Genomic DNA, 22000 nt, shown 5'->3' with positions numbered 1-22000 from the left:
TTGAATGTTTTTTGTGTGCTGAGTTGGGGGGTGGGGGTTCGGGTCTGTATGGGTGCATGTTTGTGTGTGTGCTGAGTTGGGGGTGGGGGGTTCGGGTCTGTATGGGTGCATGCTTGAGAGTGTGTGCTGAGTTAGGGGGTTTGGAGTTGGGGGGGGTTCGGGTCTTTATGGGTGCATGTTTGTGTGTGTGCTGAGTTGGGGGGTGGGGGTTTGGGTCTGTATGGGTGCTTGTTTGAGTGTGTGCTGATTTGGGGGGGTGGGGGGTTCGGGTCTGTATGGGTGCATGTTTGTGTGTGTGCTGAGTTGGGGGGTGAGGGTTCGGGTCTGTATGGGTGCTTGTTTGAGAGTGTGCTGATTTGGGGGGGGGTGGGGGGTTTGGGTCTGTATGGGTGCATGTTTGTGTGTGTGCTGAGTTGGGGGGTGGGGGTTCGGGTCTGTATGGGTGCAGGCTTGAGAGTGTGTGTGCTGAGTTGGGGGGTGGGGGGTTTGGAGTTGGGGGGTGGGGGGGTTCGGGTCTTTATGGGTGCATGTTTGTGTGTGTGCTGAGTTGGGGGGTGGGGGTTCGGGTCTGTATGGGTGCTTGTTTGAGAGTGTGCTGATTTGGGGGGGTGGGGGGTTCGGGTCTGTATGGGTGCATGTTTGTGTGTGCTGAGTTGGGGGGTGGGGGTTCGGGTGTGTATTGGTGCTGGTTTTTGTGTGCTGATTTGGGGGGTGGGGGTTTGGTTGGGGGTGAGGGGGCCATGGGGTGGGGGGTTTGGTTGGGGGTGAGGAGGCCATGGGGCATAGTGTTTGGTTGGGGGTGAGGGGGCCATGGGGCATAGTGTTTGGTTGGGGGTGAGGGGGGCATAGGGCATTGTGTTTGGTTTGGGAGTAAGGGGGCCATGGGGCATAGTGTTTGGTTAGGGGTGAGGGACATGGGGCATTGTGTTTGGTTGGGTGTAAGGGGGCCATGGGGCATAGTGTTTGGTTGGGGGTGAGGGACATGGGGCATAGTGTTTGGTTGGGGTGAGGGACATGGGGCATAGTGTTTGATTGGGGGTGAGGGGGCCATAGGGCATTGTGTTTGGTTTGGGTGTAAGGGGGCCATGGGGCATAGTGTTTGGTTAGGGGTGAGGGACATGGGGCATAGTGTTTGGTTGGGGGTGAGGGACATGGGGCATAGTGTTTGGTTGGGGGTGAGGGACATGGGACATAGTGTTTGGTTGGGGGTGAGGGACATGGAGCATTGTGTTTGGTTGGGTGTAAGGGGGCCATGGGGCATAGTGTTTGGTTGGGGGTGAGGGACATGGGGCATAGTGTTTGGTTGAGGGTGAGGGGGCCATGGGGCATAGTGTTTGGTTGGGGGTGAGTGACATGGGGCATAGTGTTTGGTTGGGGGTGAGGGGGACATGGGGCATAGTGTTTGGTTGGGGGTGAGAGACGTGGGGCATAGTGTTTAGTTGGGGGTGAGGGGGTCATAGGGCATTGTGTTTGGTTTGTGAGTAAGGGGGCCATGGGGCATAGTGTTTGGTTAGGGGTGAGGGACATGGGGCATAGTGTTTGGTTGGGGGTGAGGGACATGGGGCATAGTGTTTGGTTGGGGGTGAGGGGGACATGGGGCATAGTGTTTGGTTGGGGGTGAGGGGGACATGGGGCATAGTGTTTGGTTGGGGGTGAGTGACATGGGGCATAGTGTTTGGTTGGGGTGAGGGGGCCATGGGGCATAGTGTTTGGTTGGGGGCAAGGGGGACCTGGGGCATAGTGTTTGGTTGGGGGTGAGGGGTACATGGGGCATAGTGTTGCACTCCAAGAGTGAACCCAATAATAAAGCTAAAACAGGCACAGTTAGGAGATGTTCATCTTTGGCTTTTTGAGGAAACCTGACTCAACGAAGGCCATACTCCTCTTGGGCAACCCAAATAGCAAACTGTAGCAGTCCAAAATAACGGCATGTCCAATCTAGGGTGAATAAAATATATATATAAGTTAATTAAACAGGCGAGATACAATAACTAAATAGAAATAAATTATAACAATGGAAAATGTGTAGTACAAAATGTAAGTTTGAAATGCAAATAAAAATCGTTACCCCTCAAAAACATTCTTTTTCCATGTGTTTAGTACAACTTGGGGGGTTTAAAAAGCCTCCTGCCACGCCCCGCCTACCGCCCCGCCCACATTTACTTTTCGGCCCACTATAGCCCTCATGTAAGGTACTTTCGGCCCTCTGTCAAAATCAGTTGTGCACCCCTGGTTTAGGGGCTTACTTTCAGGGGCAGAGTTAGAGTAGGCCAGTAGAGAGCTTCACTCCACTGAGTTGTCTCACCATCTTGGTTGTCCTAGGACTACCAAACTTCTTGCCTTCTTCAGTACTTCCTGCAGATAAAGCACTCCAAATAGGACATTAGACAGCAAAGGAAAATTGTTACAGCAGCCTGATTTGGACCCTTAACAACAAACTTGCTCTGGACCAATCCACTGTGGTAGTGTGAAACACTCCCCTTAATTGATTTATCTTTGAACACTGCTTGAAGAAGGATTCACTGGAACCAGATTGAAATGAAAGCTTCATCCAAAATCCTCTACCAGGGAGGTGAAGACCAGGAGCTGCAACCACCCCAAGGGCCTATTTGAAATGCCCAGCTGGCTGTACCAGGCCTACTGCAACTGAGACACTTGCACTTGACTTCCTGGTTGGAAAGGGCAGGCTAAGGGACTCACCTTCCCACGAGACATTGGACTGAGTCTGAGTCTCCCAGCACCCAAAGACCTGAGGAGGTGATGCCTGGCTCTCCCTGTACCTCTGAACCACATCAATGCCAGTTTGGGTACCTTCAAAGCTGTCGCAGCTGCTGCAAGGAAACTGCCTGAGTAATCTTCGACGCCAACACTCAACCACCTCTGCATCTCTAAGTTACACTCAATGCTGAAGCTCCTAGTTTCCACCATCAGCGACCCCCAACTCGTCCAGCATCCCCAACTCGACAACACCTGCCCGTTTACCAGCTTCTTCGAGCTCCAAGCCATTGCCACTGCAGTACCATGATGCCATGCTGAGCGAGTCGAGCTCGCTCGTTTCCAAAAGCAAGTCACAGATTCTCATACCCGAGGCTGCAGAGCCTTCCAGTGCCAGTGACCTGGCACCACCTTCTGGTCCCAACGTCTTCCACCTAGAACCAGTCACCACTGTCTAACAGCACTGCAGCATTAGAAATAATCGCTACCACTCCCTTACTCCATCCCAACTTGGTGCTTAAAGTGCCCAGACTCACAGTTCAGCTCCAGAAAGTCTGGATTTACACTGTTGAGCCCTGAAATACAGCAACTAAAAAGGTATTTGAAGTGGCCCCATCCCCCTGGTTCACCTTAAAAGACCCTACTGATTTTTAAGCCCCCTTCTCTACCTTTTTGAAAGCTACATTAAGGGACATTTTACTGATGAAATCTTTGCCCGAGCACCCCTGGCTACAAACCCGGAGTTTCTCTTTATTTCAAAGTCTGCTTAGTCTTTGTTTTCTCTCACATGGCTGGGCTAGTAGTGTAATGAGTTGTGTGCATTTTTGTTAGTTCAATTGAGAGCCTATTCTTTAAAAAACTTTAATTGGACATTCTTTTATTTTGGTGCCACAGTGTGGTTTGGATTGCTTCCATACCAGCTCACGCCCTTCCTGAAGGGTATAGCCTGCCCTCGGCTTGTGCAACCCTAAACAGCGAAAGAGGTATACCGTCGGGCTCTGCCAGTTTCCCCTTTATGATTGGGATCACTGCTGATTTAGTAGTTCACTGGGGCAGAGCAGGCACATTAGCCACTACTCATCCCTGTACCCCTACAAAGCAGCAGTCATTTCGCCATGTGCATTTTCCCACAATCTGCCTCCCCCAAGCTCTTCCCATGGGTTACAAAGGCTGCTCGGATCCTTGCGTTTGATCATGTGACTCTGCCTCCCCTTGGGTGGGCTCAAGGGTAAATGGTTGCACTTGTGTGCTGCGAGTTGTGCTATTCTCCCATTGGTCCATGTGCTTGGGGTCAGGTGGTCGCTCATAGGGTGGCATATAGCTATATAACAGTCAACCACCATTTTGGATTTCATGCTGGTCTCTTCTGCATGGAGGCTTTCAAATCCTCCCCCCTTGGCCCCACCTCCCACAACCACCAAAAGGTCTCTTCTGAAGCTGTCTTCTGCTCACTGTGAGCCTTTGTATGCGTGGGGCTGCTGCTGGTGTTTCACTGTGGGTAAGTGTGGGAGCCGGTTCGCAGGTTCTCTCGTGGTCAGTGGGTCCAATGATCCTTTCTCCCAGTCATTCTTTACTGGTTCTTTGCCCCCTTCCGTGGACTGCTCCGGCGATACCTCATTCTTCCTACAGGACTCCTCCTCTGCAGGTGTTGATTTGACCTTGCTAAGTAGGCTGGGGAATGGAAGAGAGGCTCTGTGGCATTCCCCATATACCGCCTCCAGGCTTTACTTCACGGAGTGGCAGGCATTCTGTGGCCTCCAGATTCTCATGAGCCCTTGTCCCCTAGTCTGATGTCTGGGGCATTGTCAGAAGGTGCATTTTGCAGTGGTGGAAAGAAATGCATCCAGTTGAAGATATTTCTTCCGCCAAGCAAATGCTGCCAGGTGAGAAAACTTCGCCTCGAGCCATAACAGCATTTCAAAGACACACATGGCTCTGGCAGAACACAACTCTTCCCCATGACTATCACAGTGTTTTGTGACTACACATAACAGACATTTCACATTGTGGCAGGCAATTATGGGCTTTACCATCTGTAATACCAGCTCACAGTTGATGTTATTTTGGGTGGCAATGCTCACCCTTTTCAAGTGTTCATTTCTGTTATGGGGATCACTAGCAATAATGTAATGTAATGACCACCACCAGCTGTGATATATTAACCCTCATTATGCAAGAAGTACTTCGAGGAGTCCATTACTGCTGTTTTCATTACTGCTCTGATAATAGAGAGTCATAGTGACAGGGCGATTGTAATCTACCACAAATGGTATGAATTCCCGCTAGTGGTAAACACTGGCAGTGCTAAAATACAACAAGTGGGCCACAGTAACTACATAAATAACGCAGGGATACATGGGGGTACACATATTCAGCTGGGCCACAAAACATTTCACTTGCAATGTGCTTCCATATCAATATCAATAGTGGAAAACACCCGCCCCCGTTAAGGATAAAAGTGGACGAATGTGTCCCCTGTGCCTACAGTCCATTACACTCAATGTGTTCTTAGTGAAACGCTCACTTTAAAGAGACAAGTGTCAAATGTCATCCGTTGCCACGTGAGAAGAGGCTTTGTTCCGAGAGAGCCCGAGGCCGCACGGGAAGTCTCTCGTGTCGATGTGGAGCCCAGACAGGGGCTAGCCAGGTGTCCCCAGTCAGCCAGGCAGAGCCTGCTCCAGAGTGAATAATTGATGTAGTAAGTAGCTCTGGATACTTTCTTAGAACGGCAACACAGAAGAGGCGCATTTCACCGAACATGCCTTTTTCCAGCTCTGAACCCATCTTCACTAATCCCTGTGAGGCCGGCGCTGCCTGCAATACACAAATACAAAGTTCTCTCCAGAGCACAGGGCATAGGTTTTTCATTTGTCATTTGTAATGGGTCATGTGGTGCTGTGACAGGACTTCTCACACGCACACTGGAGCAGGGACTCACACCTAAAGAAGCGCGGGACACAGAGAGAGATTGTATACGTCTGTCTTTATTCTCTTACAGACAGGAACTGACCCTCTTCCCAACGCCCGACTCCCTAAACCCAACATCACTTCCCTTCACAGATGACCGCAAAGGCAGCCATCCCACATAACAATGTGGTGGGGTTGTCTGGAAGTTGCCTGCACTCCATGACATCTCCCGCCTTTTTAAAGCAATGATTCACTCACAGTTCCTTACCCCATCTCCTCAATCAGTCTGTGGGGTTTCATGCGGCACCTCTGTGGCCTCACCAAGATGCGAAGCGTCGGCGACGCCGACGGGGCCTTTGCCCGACGCCCATCCTCGTCAGACGACTCTCCGTCTCAATTGTAAGGTTCATCTGACCATATTTCATCAGGGCTGTCCTCTATGCGTTCTCACGCGGGTTCTGGCAGGATCGCCACTTTCGTGAAGTGCGACACATTGCGCGTCACCAACGTGTGTCCCTCGCCATGGGCCGTGACCATGGCGCTCTTTCTTTGCGTTACTGTCAGATGCTCTGGTGCGAATGTGGCATCTTCCATTCTGCCCTCCAGTTGACGTATCAACACTTGATCCCCTGGTTCCAAGGCAGATTCGTGAGCCCGCCACCGAGCGTTAGCTCTGTCTTTCATTTTGTTCTTTCCTTCCAGGTCCTTGTCCTTCTCTTGTTGATCTAGCACGGCTGGTGGCGTTAGGACAGGGCCTTCTGGTAGCCTCGTCTTGACAGGTCTCCTGAACATGAGATCCGCCGGGCATGTCCCTGTAGTGCTGAGCGGGGTGTGTCGATATTCCCTTAGCATTTCATAAAGGGCCTGCTCGAATGGCTTGTTGAGAATGGTGGCTATCTGTGGGGTCAACGATGGCATTGGCTTGAGGCCATCTCGGGCTTATTTTCTGGTGCTGAAAGGCCATTTATTTTGTAAAGTTCTGAAGATCCTGGCTGTTGAACGGCGGGCCGTTGTCGGACGTTAGGACTCTCGGGACTCCATACGTGGACAGCATTCGGTCAAGCACCGGGATCACGCACGTGGCGGTCGTGCTCTCAACCAGCTGTGCTTCCAGGAAGCGAGAGTGTTCGTCTATCAGCACTAGGAAATACGCACCGCTGCGGAGAGGGCCGAAGAAGTCCACCGCCAATTCTTCCCACACGTGCTCAGGGAGTGGGGACATCAGTAGCGGGTTTGGGTGTGGTAGTGGTGCCACTTGTGCGCATGTCTGGCACCCTCCTACCATTTCCTCAACCAGGGGGTCCAGTCTCGGAAACCACACCTTTTGACGTAATAGGCGCTTCGTTTATACCACCCCCCCAGTGGCCTTCATGCGCCAGCTGGACTGTCTTTTGCTGTAGCGCCTCAGGGATCACCACCTTACAGCCCTTCAAAACGACATGTTCATCTATGATGGACAGTTCATCTTTGACTAGGTCTAAGCATCGGATGTCGTCCTGTACGGATTCACTCTCTTGTTTTGCTTGTTGTTTGAGATGGGCCCGTCTTCCCGACTGGATGCAGTGTGTGACTATGCAAAGTGCTGAATCCTGTTCCGACTGGGTGACGAGCTCAGACCACCCCACTGGGAGTGGTTGTAGGTGATGGACCACATAATTGATGTATGCGTCAGCTATGGACGGCCGTGCACGAGCTGGGCCAGTGGGGTGGTGGGACAGGTAGTCTGCCTGGTTGTCCTCCATGCCTGCTCGATGTTTGATGTCAAATTTGTAGTCCTGGAGGCGTAGCCCCACCTTGCAATTCTGGGGCATCCTGGCTTTGGGGTCCCCATAAATCGTCAGCAGGGCTTGATGGTCTGTTATGACTGTGAATGCCTTTCCGTACAGGAACAAATGATGCAGTGTCCAGATTGAATAGCTCTTCTGCAATAACTCGGACTGCGGGTCCTACCGTCATGGACAGCGTGTTCTTCAAGCGGGCATCATCAATGAGCCCTATGGCTCCTACATAGAAGTCGCTTAACCATGTGCCCCATCGGGGTACTAGGTTGGTGGTGTCTCGTAGGTTAAAAGGATGGGGCATGTGATGTACTTGTGATGCACCCCCTGCAGCATGTGCTGTGCTGGCGGTGCCCCCAGGCATGCCATCTGCCCCTGAGGAGGACGCCTCCGGATTAGACATGGCGCGGCTTGGAGATGGGCTCTGTCGTTGGTTAGTGTGTGGGCTTCCTTCCCCACCGAGTCCTAGCTTGGGCCTTATGCGCTGTGGATTGTACAGAGTCTCTGGGAGCACCTGCCCCTTGCACTACTCTTTATGGGGAGATATGCCACCCCCTTTGGTTTCTTGTCGATAGGCCTTTCACTATTTGGGTGTGTGTGACCACTGGGGGCTCCTGCCCCTTGTCCTTTTATGTTTTCGGTTTCAGAGAGAACGTGCTTTCCCTTTGTGGAGCCCTGTGGTACCACATATGCCACCCCATTTGGCCTCTTGTTGATAGGCCTTTCACTATACGGGTGTCTCTCGCCACTGGGGGCTCCTGCCCCTTGTCCTTTTATGTTTTCGGTTTCAGGGAGAACGTGCTTTCCCTTTGTGGAGCCCTGTGGTACCAAGACGTGCCCATGTGCCTCTGATATTATGGTGGGCCTTCCCGGCGCCTCCACAGCGCTATTACGCACCTGTCGCGTATGTAGCTGCACTCAGAGCCCCACAGGCTAGTGCGCGGCTCTCCTCGTGGCCTTTGTAGCAATGCAGTCAAATCACAGCGTTCACGGGGCAGAAGGGGTGGGCCGTAATGCTGGAGGCACGCTGACGTGAATTCACGACGGCATCCTCCGGGCCTCGCGGCTGTGCTTGCTTCTGGCGAGTCCTCCGCAGGTCTTCCGCTTCGTACCCTCTGGGTCCGCGAGTCACCTCGTCGCCATTGTGGTACTGTGACAGGACTTCTCACACGCACACTGGAGCAGGCACTCACACCTAAAGAAGCGCGGGACACGGCGAGAGATTGTATATGTCTGTCTTTATTCTCTTACAGACAGGAACTGCCCCGCTTCCCAACGCCTGCCTCCCTAACCCCAACGTCACTTACCTTCACAGATGACCGCAACGGCAGACATCCCACATAACGATGTGGTGGGGTTGTCTGGAAGTTGCCTGCACTCCATGACAGGTCAGACATTCAAATACAACTTACACTTCAGGTGGCTGATATTCCAGGTGAATGTCTAGTAAAAAAAGATAACGAAACGACAGAGGTTTGGGTGTGGTGTTTAGTTTGAAAATGAAATGGTAGTAAATATATTTATAGGCCGCTCTGTGTCATGTCCTTCTGACAGGAACTATGTTGGAGGCCATTCCGACCCTTGGGGGGGGGGGGGGGTCCCTTAAGGCTGCTGGCTAAGTGGCAACACATGCTGGCACAGGAGGCCCCTGCTCCTCCCCTCCAGGTATCCTCTGAAAAGTGTGTAGTGCAAAAGCAAAGGGACACCCTGCTCACCGTTCCTTGCGATCCATGGAAAAGGTCTCTTGGTGGTCCCTTTTTCTAAGACCAAAACTTGGGGGGACAGACATTTCTCCCTTAACGGGTCTTCGATCTTGGAGCTCCTTTCCACCAAGCTAACGGTATATGAAATCCTTGCCTATTTTTAGTAAAAAACGGAAAACATATCTGTTTAAGTAAATTCCTCAGGCCGTCTAAAGCAAGTGTTCTTGGATCTATATCACATGTCCATCTGCGCCCCAGATGCAGGTTCTGGCAGCTCCCCCATGGGATATGCGCGCTCTAAATCCAAAAATCTAATCACGAGGGGAGGAGAGCAAAGGGGTGGGAGATGGAGAGTGAGCAAGCTTGATAACGGGCAGGTTTGGAGGTGGCAAGCAGTGCCCCGGCCTTAGTGGCAGCAGCACCCCCCGGGCAGAAAAAGAACAATGTGGCGCCCTCCCACCCCTTCGTCAATTGAGACAGGGAGGTGGGTGGGGGCGCCAAATGTTTCTTTTTCTGGTGGGAGAAGTGGCATTTTAAAATTAAATGCGCTTGCGGGAGGCGGCGCATCGAACAACAAGATGATTATCGCCCCAATCCTGCGCCACAGCAGGGTGGTAATTATCTCAATAGGGTGCCAGCACCCTATTGTTGGTAAATGCACCCGCTCCCGCGAGCGCATTTCATTTCAAAATGACACTTCTCCAAACACGCTAGCTCGGGGTAGCCCTTGAAAGGCTCCCCTGAGCTGGAGCCCTATGGGGTTAATGGCGCCCTGGGGACTATGTCGCCCTGAGGGGTCGCCCGGCCCTCCCTGCCCTAAGACCGGCTCTGGTGGCATGAGGGCGGCAGGGGATGGCAGGGCAGCTTCCTAGCCAGAAGTTTCAAGCCTGCATTAAAAAAAAAAACAGCAGGTGAACATACAAGTCCTCTTTGTTTGCACGCTGCTGTTGTGATCACACACCCACTGGCACCACGAAATGTCACGATAATGTTTGTGGCCTATTTTGCGTGGTCATATCTGTTGTACAGGGCAGTTGCAGCGGAGTCACGTGGTGCATTCATTCACCAAAGTGCTGCCAGGGACCACAAGGGGGTGGTCCCTGGCAGAGCTCTGGCGTACGAAAGATCGCAAACCCCTGGGAGGAAACGGGTCGAAAGAGGGATCCAAAATGAGGGCAGGCTCTTGAATTGGTAGAAGAAAAGTGGTCACAAGACCTGGGATGGGGTCCTGAATAATGAAAAAATAAAGTAGTTACAAGGGCAAAAGTAGAGAGAAAGCAAGAAGGTGGAAACGAGACCTGACTGGAATCATGAGTACCCTCCTCCCCCAGTCCCCTTGGAGGAATAACATTCCTTACGCTGGGGCACGTCTAGGACACTAGCTCAGTGTACGCTATGTAGTCATTCACGGATCACTTACAAGTTAACCCCTGCCAAATACCGCACCGGCTTCAGACTTTTTCTTCCCACACTGTGCTTGTCAGAATCTGGTTGTAACAGGTGTGACCCAATAAATCCTCCCCAAACCTCTAATGAAAGAGAAGATTGACACCCCTCTTGTCAGCATCAAGCACAATGGGCAGGCTCTGCTTGTGGTAAGCAGTTGCCAAGGAGGGGGAGGGGGTGGGGGGTAGCATCCTCTAGGGGTCAGCAACAGAATGGCGGTGGTCGCAGAAGAAAGGGAGCAGCGCCAAGAGGAGGGCTGTCTTGTCATAATTCTGGGTTATTTCAGCCGACTGCCCCAGACAGCAGGAGAACGCGGGGCCATGCTCATCCCCACAACATCTACTACGCCACAGTGAAAAGCACAGACCCGCCTGGAAACGGTAAAAATGACGTACGATAAATGAACCGTGGGGGTGTAGCTTTTCAGTTTAAGTCGTCTTTACTTCCCCAATCTCTACTGGACTGAGAAATAAGATTGCAAAAGTGCCGAGGACAAGTATGCTCGTCCTTTTTGCACAGACTTGCATAATAGCCTGGCTCTGAAGGGGTTAAGAGACCATGATAGTGAACTATCTGGGCCAATTATCTGTGGCATGTTACAAAAAGCGCGAGAGAGGCTTGTGGTTGAACTGCACTGTGATCCCAAACGTTTGCATCTGCCCGTCTCGTGCGCCTGACAGCCGCTGTAGCATTTCATACATGTAGACATGTTTCTACAGTGCAAGCTGACCCGCACAGGCTGCAGCAAGGTGTTCATTCACGAACAACGTCGGCCAAGACGATGGAAGACCTGTACAGGCCATTTGCTGCTTCATTCTTGTATAAAGTGGCACCATACTGCCACGCAGCTCCTTCCGGGTGCTCTCAGGCACTGTAGAGGGGTGCAGTGCAAAAAAAGGGCACAGTTCCCACAGCGGAAGCCAACCAAGGAGTGCCCGCGCACCCACCGTCTGTGGTGGGGTGATCGATACATAGGAGGGCACCACAGGATGCCCAAAGACCCCGAGCGCCCTAGTCTATAGGTGGACATCTGTGTTTCACTAAACACTCTCAAATAAAGGGGCTACCCTAATTCAGAGAAGTGTTTTATAATGCCAAACCCTCACTGGAAAACACTGCGTGAATAAGGGCCTCATTGTGGCACCTTGTGCCTGATGTGGCACCAGCCTGCTCGTCATGCCAGCTTCCTTCCTTTACGGGGTGCCCTAGTACTATGAAGATAGGGGCCCCCATTACTTTCATGGCAAGGGCCTCACTGCCGTTTAAAATGTATTATTAATACATTTGCGTGCTTTGTAGAATGCTACACGGCAGCCAAATGCAGAGGGCTTGTCCAATTGTGTGAACAGTGCGATGGTGGAATTTCAGGCGGTGTTGGGGGTCTCTGGGCGCCCCCCGCTGCGTGCCCGCGAGCCCCAGCATGCACAGATGGGACACCAACACGTCTGCACGCTTCGGGCTCCCCGGTCGCTCTCCCGCGGCCGGGAACGCCCCGTTTATTTAAGGCGCACGCGGCGACGTGCAACGTCACGCCGCCGCGTGCGTATCCCCTCACGGGGCAACGCCACACTCCTCCTTTTTCGGGGAGGAACAATAACAACAAAACACATCAAACATATTACTACCCACACTGGCATGTATAACTCACAAGCCCCAGGCCCCCATTTATTAACAGCCTCCCGGATCCCCTTCACTCCGGAGCCCAGTCAATCGGCCCCAGCACATAGTCTCCGAGGTAGGCAGGTCTCCCTCGCCCAGCCCTCTGGGGGTACCTCCCACCTACCTCAGTCGCCGGACTCCCGGCCGCCCCGGTGTCTCGTGCTGGTGACCCCACGAATTCCCCCCGGGGGGTGTCTTCATCCGGGAGGACCGTCTCATCCGGGTCAGGCGGGAGTTCAGTCCGAGAGTCCCCCAGTTTCTTGAAGAAGCTCACGTTCCGGGTGACGGCCGACTTCCCATCCGAGGCCGTCACCATCGACCCCTTCACCGCCACTACGTCCAGCGGCTCGGGCTCATATGGAAGCGAGAGTTTCCCATGGGGATGCCGGTTCCTAATCAACACTTCGTCGCCCGGTTCCAGCCGCTGCGGACGAAGGCCCCTCCGTAGATTTTCCTGACTGGTCCTTGCCAGCCGCTCCGCTTCCACCCGTTGGTCGTCTATTACCCCGGGTACCTTCTCCTGCACCTCCGGGAGGAGACCTCGGGGGCACCTGCGGAACAGAGCCTCAGCCGGGGCCACCCCAGTTGAAGCATGTGGGGTAGTGCGGTACACTCTTAGGAACTGGTATAGCGCCCGCTGGAGAGGCTGACCTTGTCCCTGAGCTATCCGGAACGTCTTGTTTAATGTCCTCATCAGCCTCTCTGCGTCCCCGTTCGCGCGGGGCCACAACGGGGACACCTTCCGGTGGGCCACTCCGCAGCTCTCGAGGAATTCCGAGAACCTCGCGCTCTGGAATGGGGACCCATTGTCCGAGCACAGGGTCACAGGGAACCCATGGGTGGCAAAGATCTTCTCCACAGCGCCCACCACGTGCTCGAATGCCACCGACTCAACGAATTCCACCTCCGGGTATCGCGAGTACTCATCGACGATGGCTAGGAAATGAGTACCCACGGCCGTGGATCCGAAGTCCGCATGCACAACTTCCCATGGGCGGGTCCCCCGTGGCATTACCTCGATCTCAGGCTCCCGTTGTACTGGGGAAGCCGCCTGGCACCATACACAGGCCGCTACGAAGTTGTCCACCTTCTTCTCCAGCTCGGGGAACCACACCTTCAGCCTCAACCTCGCCTTCGTTTTGGCGGCCCCTTGGTGTCCCTGGTGCGCCAGGTTGATGACTTCGTGGACCTTGGAGCCCGGCACCACCAGGCGATCACCCCGCAGCAACAGACCCGACTCCGTGAAGGACAGTTCATCCCTCACCTTCCAGAGTTGCTCGAGGGTCACCTTAGCCTCCTGCGTGCGCCCGGCCACCAACTCCAGCACGGTCTTCCAGGACCCCGATTGCATCGAGCTTCGCAGGATGCGGAAGCATTCGTCATTGGCTGCTGCGGTCTCCAGTTCGGGGAGCGGCATCGCATTGGGGGTAGCACTCTCGACCACCATGCTCACGTGATCATCGGCCTCCTCAGCACACGACTCTTGGGCGGGCCCGTCCCTGCCCACCGGATGCCTGGACAGGTAGTCCGCCGCATTGTTGGCCCCTGGCCTGTAGATAAGGTTAACGCCATATTCTAGGAGGGCCAGCATCCATCGCTCGATCCTGGCTGGTGGTTTGGAGGAGGATCCGGCCATGATTGGGATCAGTGGTTTATGGTCTGTTACCACTGTCACAGGTCTCCCCAGCACATATAGCCGAAAATGCCGGCAGCCCCACAGAACCGCCAGGGCCTCTCGCTCAATCTGAGAGTACCTCTGCTCGGTTTCGGAGAGGGCCTTGCTCGCATAGGCCACGGGCTTCATTCCTCCGTCTCTGCCCACCTGGGTGAGGACCGCCCCAAGGCCAAACGGGCTGGCGTCCACAACAATCTCCGACTCCAAGGCAGGGTCAAAGAAAGCCACGGTGTCCTCCGCTGTTAGTGCACCTTTGATATCCTCGAATGCCGCCTGTTCTAGCGGGCCCCACTGCCAGATAGTGTCCTTTTTCGTCAGAGCCCTCAGAGGTTCCGACCTCGAGGCGAGATTCTTGATGAATCGCCCGCAGTACGTCACCATTCCGAGGAAGCTCCGCACCTCTGATGCGGACTCAGGGGGTCGTGCTGCCTTGATGTCTTGAACCTTCTTGGGGTCAGGAGACACCCCGCCCTCCTTGAAGATGAAACCAAAAAACTCAATGGTCGGGCGGAGGAACTCACACTTGTCCTTGTGGAGGGTGAGCCCCAGCGATTGCAGCCTCTCGAGAGTCCTGGCTAGGCGTTTCAGGTGGTCTGATTCAGTCCTCGCAAAAACCAGAATGTCGTCGCTAATGTTCAGGACGCCCTCCAGGTCTGCGAGAGCGCCTCGGATTAAGTTCTGAAACACCTCAGCTGCAGACGACACTCCAAAGCTCAGACGCTTGTACCTGTAGAGTCCCCTGTGGGTGGTGAAAGTCGTTATATAACGGGACTCTGGGTGGAGAACAACCTGGTGATACCCAGCCCGTAAGTCTAACTTCGAGAAGAAACGGGCCCCTTGCACTTCCGCAATGATGTCATCAATCGTCGGGGTCAGGTGTCGTTCTCTCCTGATAGCCTTGTTGGGCAACCGCATGTCCACACAGATTCGGACAGAGTCCGGTTGTTTAGGTTTCCTCGCCACGACAATGGGGGATACCCAGGGTGTGGGGCCCTCCACCTTTTCAATTACGTCCAGGTTCACCAGGTTATCGAGTTCCTTGTCCACCTGGTCCCTTAGATGGAATGGGATCCGCCTGTGCTTCAGGGCTATGGGCTGTACCGACTCGTCGATGTGGAGCCTCACGGGGTCGCCGTTCATCCTCCCGATCCCTTTGAAGATGTCAGCATACTTGTCGAGCAGGTCGTTGATGTCCTCCAAGTATACTGAATAGGCGAAGCTGACTATACCAAGGGCCTCCGCTGCCGCACAGCTGAGCAGGGTGTTGCTGCTCACCGGAGTCACATAGAAGCGGGCCCTGATCTTCGACCCGTCGTGTTCCACCTTGGCAACGAACACCCCATCGAGTGGCAAGGGCTCCCGCCCACCAAATGCGAAGATACGGGCCCTTGGTGTCGCCAGTCTCGGGGCTGGGTCGAGCGCAGCATAATGTCCTCTCGCCATGACATTTACAGAGGCTCCCGTGTCGACTAGCACAGGGACTGGCGAGCAGTTAACCTCCACGACACACCTCGGCTGTCTTCTGCTCCTTCCCTTGAGGACCTCCATGCTGGAGACGAAGAAGATGTTCTCCTCATCCTCCTCCTCCTCCACTTCTTCTTCCGCCGGGGCCTCCTCTGGTTCCACCTGTTCCACCTGAGCTACCCTCGGCGGGCGGTACTGCCGCGGGGCCCATAGACGGGGCTGCCCTCTCGGGATAAGTACAGGCAGAGTCGCCCTGCACACCCTCGAGAAGTGGTCAGGCACCCCACAGCGTCCACAAACTTTTCCTTTGGCCATGCACTCCGATGAGTGGGGAAGATCATATCCGCATTTCTGGCACGATTCTACCGGCTTCCCCGCTCTGTCTCTGGGAGGTATACCGGGTTTTCGCACCCCTCTGCCACCCCGCCAGATGGCGCACACCTCCTCCGGTTTCGCCGGGCGGGAACCGGCCTCCATTTTGTTGGCTCGAGCCTCCGCCACCTCATGGCACCTCCCGAGCTCCAGAATCCTGGCCAGAGTGAGTCCGGGCTCTCTTAGGACTTGTCGCCTCAGCTTGCCTGACGAGCACGCCTGGATCAGCATGGTCCTTATCATGTCCTCCGCATCCCCCCACGCACACCCTTGTGACAGGCGGCGCAGGCGGCCATAGAAAGTGTCAAGCGTCTCCTCTTCCTTCTGTTTGGCCGACAGCATGACGAACCTTTCAAAGTCCACGTTGGCAAGGGGGATGAAATGCGCCAGGAGGGCTGCTTTGGCCTGATCATATGTGTTACCCGCTGGAGTCAAAGATTCAAAGATCTCCTGCACAGTCACCCCTGCGGAGTATAGCATTGTGGCCACCATGCTGTCGTCGTCCGTGACTTGGGCGGCCCGAAAGTACATGTCTAGCCTTGCGATCCATCTCCTCCATCGTGGCCCTAGACTGGATGGAGGGCCCGTAGCATCAAACTCCGGAATTGGCTGCAAGGCCGCTTGCGCCCTGGCTTGGGCCATGGCCAGGGGTGGTGGTTGGACTGGAGGGGGGGCTGCACCCACCGGTTGTACAGGCAGTCCAGACGTCGTCGAGCGTGGGATGTGCTGTGGGGGGTTCTGCTGGAACAGGTCTGTTAGATCTTCATCCTGCGACTCCTCCGAAGCCGTGGCAGTCGCACCCTCCAGGGCACCAGGATCACTCATAGGCGCAAGCGCACAGGCACCCTTGTTCCAATTCTAAGGGCCGCAACTTGCACCACTCCCCACACTGCCACCACCCACGTGATGATGAAAGGGTTGAAGGAGAGTACCTCAAGGCGCCTGGTGTCCACGTGGGCCGCAGAAGCTGGAGCGTCATCCCCCACGTGATGATGATGAAGGGGTTGAAGAGGGTCCTGAAGAGGATCCGTGAACAAAAGTCTCCAAAAATTGAGCTATAAAAGGAATGGGCTGAGAAGGCCCAGCCACCTCAGTCCATCTTCCAGCTACAACACGACGTCACCGCCTGAAAATTCACCAAAATGACAAAATCTTGGCATGGGCCTGCAGGTTGTACTGCCTGCAGTCAGTTGATCCAAAAATTAGGTTTGGATGGTCTTCCTGCTCCAAACCGGAGCCGTTAGAAGACTCTCCACCTCGTGGGCAAGATGGCCGCCAGCCGCGTGTGGTCCGCGGCCTCGGCGTGATGCGAAACATCCACGGATGTTTCACTCGAAATGAAACATTACTCCGGGATTGCGCTCACCGCCGGGCCCGGGCATCCGACACTCGTCGCCACTGTTGGGGGTCTCTGGGCGCCCCCCGCTGCGTGCCCGCGAGCCCCAGCATGCACAGATGGGACACCAACACGTCTGCACGCTTCGGGCTCCCCGGTCGCTCTCCCGCGGCCGGGAACGCCCCGTTTATTTAAGGCGCACGCGGCGACGTGCAACGTCACGCCGCCGCGTGCGTATCCCCTCACGGGGCAACGCCACAGGCGGCATGTTGACTGGTTGTGCCAATTGTCTTTTCGGCTGGTGGGTTATTTCGTGTGCGATGGAAGCGAGCAAGAGAGCGTTCTCCGAAAGGTGGGAGCACGCCTAACATCTGATGGGGGCGGGAGAGTGGTCGTGCCCCAGTCTGCTAGGGTGCAAAGGCTACACTTTGGACCCCTGGCCTACACAAACTGCAACGAAGAGCGCATTCTTCCAGCCACAGGGGTATCCATTGTAAACACGGGATTAAGATATTTAGTACTGGGCTCACGCGCCAGGTAACACCGAAGAAAATATGTGGACTCTTTCTATAATAGCATAATGAAAAGCGTCGTGGCACTGTCGGGGGTCCCGCTGCATTCTTCTGGTCCCCGGATTGCTTCGCTTGACTGCGTCCTGTTTTGACCGTGAATGAGTTCTTTGGCTCACGTTGTTTTATGTGCAAACGCTCACTTGCTGAGAGGCACAGCGACGCCCCGCTGTGCCCAGCGAAATAAGGCAGCGCGGCCAAATGCACAATGAACTACGTTCTCTTAAAGGGCCATTGCACTTTACCAGGACAATCCACTCGTGTGTGAGGCGGCGGCACACACCCGTAACCAGCAATGCGGGGACAGAAGCCACCTTTTAACCCGTAAACCTGCCTTGTGCGGTAAGGAAAAAGCCAGCCGGTTGTGTCAAACGCATGGGCGTCATTTTGGGGGAGGGGGGGACAAGGGTGTTTGTACCCCCCACATTTTGTGACACACCATTGTGTCCCACTCATTTGACAGGGGCCCCTTTCATTAAGATGTCATGATGTATCCCCCTCACCCCGCAACATTTTCAGCAAGGTTACCCCACTGGAAAAGCCTGTGTGTTGAGGCGCAGCCCAGCACGGTCTCAAGCGAAGAAGGATTTTGGTTCGGTTCATGGTCTATTGACTCAAAAAATTGAGCACCTGTACAACTTACGAGTGCTGATTGAAGTTTCGTCCAATTTATTGCAAAAGCAAATTGAACGTAACGACAGGAATGTTATATCTTAAACCAACCCCAGGTGTGAAGTGCATTTACCTATATACTTATTTATTGATGGATTTGCAAGGCGCTAACTGCGAGCCAGTCGCTTCTTGGCGCTTACACTGTGAGAGGAAGGCCCACCAAGACCCGCCTTTTCACTGAGCAATTGCTCCGAGCCGAGGCACCTTTTAATCTGGGAAGTGTGAGCAATGCGGCCTTCACGCAGGGAGAGGGTGTCCGGGGCAATGGTGGCTTCTACTGAGCGGGCTGCAACCAGCCCAGCAAAAGGGCTTTAACAACCCTTTAACCTCCAACCACCCCGCTCCTGCAATTCATCCCACCCCTCCTCCCCCAAAGTAAATATTGTAGGAAAGAAGAGATTTCGCCAAGAAAACCCTGAGACACCATTGTTTCGCGACTGCAACTTGTCCGTGATAACAGGTGCCACCAGGCAACTCTCCCGACAGGGCCTGGTGTCCAATCTGCAGTGAAAGGCGAGCCCACAGAAGGGCAAGGGGCACATGCAAAGGGGTGCTCTTAAAATGCTTTGTTGTGCATTATTAGAAAAACACAGTAGCAGAAAACAAGTAAAAGTTTGCAAGTATCATAAAAAAGATAAAATAGAAAATATACAAAAATTAAAACAAGTCAACTTAATACAATCCAATCCGTATCTCAGAAATGTAGACTCATTCGTACTACCATGGTGTAAAACCAAGCCTGCTAGTGGGAGACTGCAAAGATTGCAACAGGGTCCGCCATGGGCCTTGCAATAGTCAATGCCTCACTAGCTGTCCAGGCCCTCTTCCCATTAAAGAAAGAATCGAGCAAATGTCTTCTGATCCTGGGGTTAGAGACAGAAAAGTAAAATAGGCACAGATGGGTCAAGCGCCTTCCTACAATGGCAGAGACAGTCGAGCCATGGCCTAAATGCACCACATGCCCACTGTCACTGCCCACTGAAATTGACCAACCCGATAATCTTGTATAAAGTCTCCCTGTCTCCAGGGGGTACATCGCAGACAATAACCCTCATACCCAGAAGTGTGCTTATGCTCAAAGTCAGTCATGGCCTGAGAACTCCTGGCTGCCATTGCAAGTGAGCACTGGCAGCTAAGAATGATCAGGCCGTGACAGAGGTTTTATCATTGCAGATTCTGGGGAGATCCATATCCCCCACATTGGGCCTCACATATGTGATTCAGGGGACCCTGGCAACCCCAGTCATTGCCATTCCATCTGGCAGGGCATTTTTGTAAAGGTCGGCCTGTTAAATTGTGCCAGAGTGTAGACCAGAAAAGCAGGGGCAGAACCCCAATCTGCTCTTCCATTGGCCTTACCTCTGGGTCAGTCCACACAATGAATGACAAGGTCCCAGATGACATACCAAGTAATCTCTACAGAAACAGGTTTTCAGCTACCCCGACCAATCTGGAACAGGCAAAACTCCCCCCGCCCTCTGCTCCACAGGATTCAGGCACTACAGCATTGACCTCAATAATCGTTGAGCGGCTCCATTATGGCATGCCCTAAAAAAACAGAACAACCCTCCACCCTAGACCTCTTCCAGAGTGACTCTACATCATAATCATAAGGAGTGACTGTCTCCAATGTGGACCATGCAAGACTGAAGTTGCGAGATGGTATGACCATGCCTTTCACTGTGTTCACCACCGGCTTCCTGACCAAACAGAAGAACTCAAAAGAAGCCAGGAGTTTCCTTCTATGCATGTAACAATCTTTATTTCGCAGCCTATAAAAACTTCCTTAAAGACATAAAAGTGTCCTTGTATCCAAGGCTACCCAAGGCAGCAAAACAGCTTCACCAGTGAATAGAAGAGTAGGCAACTTTATTCCACCCATGATCAGGACATCTTCCGCCGCTCCCCAAACCCCGACTGCAAGACAGTTATCATAGAAGTTAAAAAGCAGGAGAGTCAACACAAACACCTAGCTCACTCCCTTTCAAACTGGAAGGGGTCCAGGTATATCCCTCCAGCATAGTGTACTGAAGCGAAGTTACCACCATAAAGGGTATGAGTTTTACAAACAAGGTCCAGGCCAAGTTCCAACCCAATCAAATCCTACTGTACGGGGTTCCGATCAATAGAATGAATCAAAGGCCTGTTTGAAGTCTATGAAGGCCACATAAAAACGGATGCCTTTGAACTTAACATATATGGACCTAATATGTTCCAAAAAGAAAACATTGTTCGCTTGTACCCTCCCTAAACCGTGCTTGGACCACTGATAGAATCCTGTTTATCAGGAACAAATCCTGCAGCCCAGAGAGAAGAACCCTGGAATGTATCTTTGATTGGCTATCAATGAAAGAGAGTTCTAGATCGGTCATGGTCAGTACCGCGGGTTGCATACATCAGAGCATGATAGAAGTGAATCTGCCGCCACCATGCTGGTTCCCCGTATCTTGCGTGACTTCTGTGAGGTCACTGCGGCCTTGAACTCAGCCAAAGAAAACAAGGTCAGGGCATCGTCCTTCATGAGCTGGGAGATTGGTGCACTGACTCAACCAACCCTGCAGACCCCTGGTACTCAAGGGAGTACACCTAGCTGAAGAAATCTCTCCACTGGTATGTTGCGAAGTTAACCTCTTGGTAGGCTCAGGGACCCATCTCTCCAGTGACCACAATGCTCCAAAATGCCCTTCAAAACCCAGGTTGCAGCTGCCTCCTTCATCAGACAATCTCCCTAAATTACTCTATCTAGAGCCTCAGGGCCAGATTCATAGAAATGTGCGCAGAAATCCTGCTGGAGCCGCGCGCCAAGAAGGAGATTGTGCAAGCATCCGCACAGAATAAAAAATGCGTGCCCTGCATATTCATGGAATTAACTGCGCAGAGCCACAGTATTCGCAAGTCGCACCCGGAAATACCCACCCCCGACATGCCCCCGCGCACAGCATAAACAGCCACATTTGTGTGCTCATCCGGCCGCAATTACACGCACCCTTCAAATAGTGTGTGTGGCCCCCCGCAAGCAGGACTGCATCTTAGGGGACCATGCGCAGGTTACCACGTGACTGTTGCCAGTGTCCCCCGATGACATGCCCACACTGAAGCGACCCGCCTTTTTGCAAAACAATCGCCTGGGCTGCAATTACTAGTGTTGCTATTCTGCTCAACATTTTTTTTAAATTTTATTTGCTTTCTTAAGGCGCTCACACAGATCAGGGGCATCGAGAGGTGTTACAGGAATATGCCTTAGTTGCGAATGTGGAAATATAACACGCTTAATACCCAGAGGTTTCTAAGCACGGACCCGGGGATCGAACCTGTGTTGCTTCGTGTGGTCTTGTTTCCAAGGCGAGCACGTTGCCGCTGAGCTATCCTGTTGGGAGAGGGTTGGCATCAGACTCAAGTCTTTGGCCACACTGCGACTGAGGAAATATATACATTACACATTAGATCAGGGCGGAAGAAGCGTGTGCGCTGCTCTTAATGATCAAATAATTGTCCAACAAAGTCAGGCAACATCGACAAAAATATACGCAGAAAAAACAAAAAACAGCATACTGAGGGCTATGTACGCCACTTGTTCGTATGTAGGGCTCTACAACCACTGGCGTAACAGGGACCCCCGCAACCCCCGCGGTGCGGGGGGGCCCCGCGACCACATGTTCTGGAAGGGGGACCCACTTGGAGTAAAAAAAGAAAAAACATTTTTT

This window comes from Ambystoma mexicanum, chromosome 1q (genome assembly GCF_040938575.1).
Source record: "Ambystoma mexicanum isolate Mex_15411 chromosome 1q, UKY_AmexF1_1, whole genome shotgun sequence".
Taxonomy (NCBI): domain Eukaryota; kingdom Metazoa; phylum Chordata; class Amphibia; order Caudata; family Ambystomatidae; genus Ambystoma; species Ambystoma mexicanum.
Note: the sequence above shows the minus strand (reverse complement) of the source record.